At 47.1% G+C, this 3,901-nt stretch overlaps 1 pseudogene across 1 annotated transcript; it reads right to left on the reverse strand.

The window, feature by feature from the left end:
• Nucleotides 1-438: 438 nt before the first annotated feature.
• LOC101003043 lies at nt 439-1,850 on the reverse strand (annotated as a pseudogene). Its single transcript, XR_002522423.2, has one exon. The product of XR_002522423.2 is annotated as a dol-P-Man:Man(5)GlcNAc(2)-PP-Dol alpha-1,3-mannosyltransferase pseudogene (transcript).
• Nucleotides 1,851-3,901: the final 2,051 nt, after the last annotated feature.

Consider the following 3,901-nt stretch of genomic DNA (forward strand, 5'->3'; position numbering starts at 1 on the left):
ATGTAAATTCAATGACTTAGCTATCACTCATTCTAAGAATACAAACATATCAGTGACTCAATCAAAAGAAGATATTTTAAAAATATATAGAAAAATTTATAATTTCGAAAGGCTCAAATTAACCAGTTTAGAATGTTCAAAATTTGGTCCAAAAGCTGGAAGCCAACTCCTGTAAAATTAGCATATTTTATACAAATGGATGAATCCAGCAAATAATACAAGATCCCTGTGTACTCCTGTGAACTCAACTTCCTTCTGTGCCTTTGTGTCAATGTTGTAGCCATAGCATTGCTGATCGACATATGTAAAAGTCCCAGTGATTCTGACTGGATGTGTGGCTACCTGTTGCCTTTCCCTGCACGTCCTGTGTGAGTCCCTCTATATATAGAGAGGAAGTCCGTGTGTGTGTGTGTGTGTGTGTGTGTATGTATATATATATTGGACTTGGCAAGGTTTATTTGGAAGGGCAGAGTCTATCCCCAGGTCCTGAGTGTGCACTGGAGGGAAAGCGGTGGATTTCAGGGAACTTTCTTGCTGTGTTGGATGCTCTTGGGGAACAGCTGCAGGCCTAGCCAGAGCTGCAGCAAGAGGACAGCATGGCACACACGCTGGGCAGCAGAGCTGCAGGACGTGGAGGGGTGTGTGTTCCAGGAGAGCTCCATGAGCCCCAGCCCCAGCAACCTGAGCAGGTGTGTGAGCCAGTGTGCAGTCCTGGCCCCCAGGAGGTGGGGCAGTGTGTGGAAATACCAGATGTAGAACTAGTAGTGGAGGGGGTGGCTGAAGCAGATGCCAGTGAAGTTAGAGGTGAAGAGGGTAGAAACGATCTGGCTGGGTGTGAGGGGCTGGGGTAGAGCCTTCCTTTTGGAGGGATCCTTCAGCAGGGACAAGACACATTCCCCCATCCTGTGCCACCAGTAGAGGGTAAACAGCAAGAGCAAGGTGAGGTGGGTGGCTAGCAGGGCCAGGTGGAAGGCACAGTGCAGGCAGAGAGCCCCTGGGAGGAAGCGCCAGTTCACTGTCCAGCAGAATAGAAACTGGCGGCCAAGGTCAAAGGAGCGAGACAGGTAGCCAGTGGGCTTCTCCAGCAGGAAGAGCAGCCCCAGCACCACCTGAAGGCCAACATAGATGCCCAGCTTGCGGAGGGCCCCACGGGAGCCAAACCGTGTGAGGAAAAGAAGCAGCAACCGAGGGGCGCAGAGCCTCACGTTCATCTTCACGGAGGCTGCCAGGCTGGAACACCGGCAGCCCCAGCCCCAGCCCTGGGCCAGCAGGAGGCTGATACTGAGGGCGCTGAGTCATAGAAGAGTCACAGCACAAAGGTTCGTTCGGGGTCTCTGACTTCCCGCAATGGTGGAGTGAACACAGTAGGAGGCGTGGCACATGAAAAATAAGACGAAGGGAGGTACTTTGTAGGTCTGGTGGTAGATCAAGAAGACAAGCAGCAAGGTGGCCAGGTAGAGCACAGCAAAGATATTTTGGGCATGTGAATGTCAGTGCCTTGGCCCAGGGGCATAGAACAGCCCCATAAAGTTGGACACAAAACCAGCTGGGTACACAAGTGGTCCACTGTCATTCCACAGCTGGGTCTAGTCATAAGGACCGCTGATGACGCCTTCCACCTGGGCCACATAGGCCTTCTGGTCGATTTCTGTGTCTTTCACTAATTTTCAGACTTCGTAATAACAGTCATTCAGGTACCTGTAGAGGAACTGGCACAGGATGTGCAGGGAAGGAGAAAGACAGCCACACATCCAGGTGAGCCAGGTTTGAGAAAACATGGGCAGGGCCAGGTGCAGTAATCCAAGCACTTTGGGAGGCCGAGGCAGGGGAATCACCAGAGGTCAGGAGTTCGAGACCAGCCTGAGCAACATGACGAAATTTCATCTCTACTAAAATACAAAATTTAGCCAGGTGTGGTGGTGGGTGCCTGTAATCCCAACTACTTGGGAGACTAAGGAAGGAGAATTGCTTGAACCTGAGAGGTGGAGGTTGTAGTGAGCCAAGATTGTGCCACTGCACTCAGTGAGCCGAGATTGCACCACTGTACTCCATCCCGGGTGAGAGAGCAAGACTCCATCTCAAAGAAGAAGGAAGGAAGGAAGGAAGGAAGGAAGGAAGGAAGGAAGGAAGGAAGGAAGGAAGGAGGGACGGAAGGAAGGAAGGAAGGAGGGAAGGAAAAGAAAGAGAACATGGGCAGATGCAGTACAGATTTGACTCAAAAGCAACTTGTTTCAGTGGGTCGAATTGATCTATGTACCCTTCTAAAGCACTCAAATGGTTAAGAATGTCACCAGACGAATCTCCGAGTAAAAACCAAAGCCCAAAAAGACTGCCCCCAAAAGAGACTCATCATCAAGAACTTCTAGGTCAATTACACATTTTAAGGTCACCAAAGCAGGAGTATCACTAACGTGAACTTTTTCTTCAGGGTCTGCTAAACAATGACAGTACTCAATCAGGAAAGTAAATGAACTTATTGGGACTGATTTTAAATTATTTCAATTGCTGAATGAGCACTATATTCATTTTCATCATTGTCCCACCCCAGACTTCTGCTAAAGTCCTAGTGTTTCAATTAATTTACAAAAAGTCTTAAAAGGCAAGTTAATTCTCATTTCACACTCAAGTGAATCAGCTTTTACTTTGAGTTTCCAGAATAACAAAGTAAGACTTTGATATGCTTTGGCTGTGTCCCCACCCAAATCTCATCATGAATTGTAGCTCCTGTAATCCCCACATGTTGTGGGAAGGACTCGGTGGGAGGTCACTGAATCTCGTAGGTAGATTTTTCCCATGCTGTTCTCATGATAATGAATAAGCCTCACGAGATCTGATGGTTTTATGAAGGGAAGTTCCCTGAAAGCACTGTCTTGCCCGTTTCCATGTAAGATGTGTCTTTGCTTCTCCTTCGCCTTCCACCATGATTGTGATGCCTCCCCAGGCATGTGGAAATGCGAGTCCATTAAACCTCTTTTTCTTTATAAATTACGCAGTCTTGGGTATTTCTTCATAACAGTTTGAAAATGGACTAGTACAGCCTTAATGAAAATTGCCCTTTGAGTGTAAAAATTACAGGGCCAGAGGAAATCTTTCAAACGCAAGCAATCTTGGATTCTGTCTACAAGTCGTGATTAATCCACCCGGGACAAGAAAGAATATGTGTTTTCAAATGGCCACCTGTCTGTTGCAATAAATAGTATTTTCAAAAGTAAGGGATGTGGGAGTAGAGCAGTAGCATTTAGTCAGCTTAATTTATTAACACACTTAGTGTGTACTCTAAATGTACTCTGAATGCAGGTGTCTGAGGTGCCAGCCTTCTGAGATGTGCTGGACCTGAGAAAGGGGCAAGGGGTAGTGGGTGCTTAGGGCCACCAGGTGCTTTGAGCCATAGCAGAGCTCAACAGTCAACCTCGTCTTCCTAACACACAGTCTGTGGAGGCTGCTGCCCCCGTGAAACTATCCCAACCATCCTCCAGTAAAGTCACAAGCACAGGAGGGAAGAAGTCCAACAGATTTGGGAGATGTAGGAGAAATACATGGAGACAAAACATGGACTACTTCCATTTCAATAAAACTTCTTTGAGCATCTGAGCATCTTTCGTCACTACATTTTTGTCCCCTTGCAAATTTGGTGCGGGTACATAAATCTGCTTCCATGAAGACTTACTGAGTTGACCTTCTGCTAGAATTTGAATTTCAAGCTAGAAATGCAGGGCTAAGGAACACCTGTGATGCTGTGGATGGCCCAGGCAGAAAGTCAGGGCCCACCCAACTGTAGAGCCCCATATCTCCTGGCCGCCAGATGTGCCAACTTCAAAATGAAATAAAAACCAATAATCTCTTCTATCCATTTTAGGTTTGAAAGGAAAATAAAATCTTTGCACCCCAAACTCATTATGCC

The sequence above is a fragment of the Papio anubis genome, chromosome 5, assembly GCF_008728515.1.
Source record: "Papio anubis isolate 15944 chromosome 5, Panubis1.0, whole genome shotgun sequence".
NCBI lineage: Eukaryota > Metazoa > Chordata > Mammalia > Primates > Cercopithecidae > Papio > Papio anubis.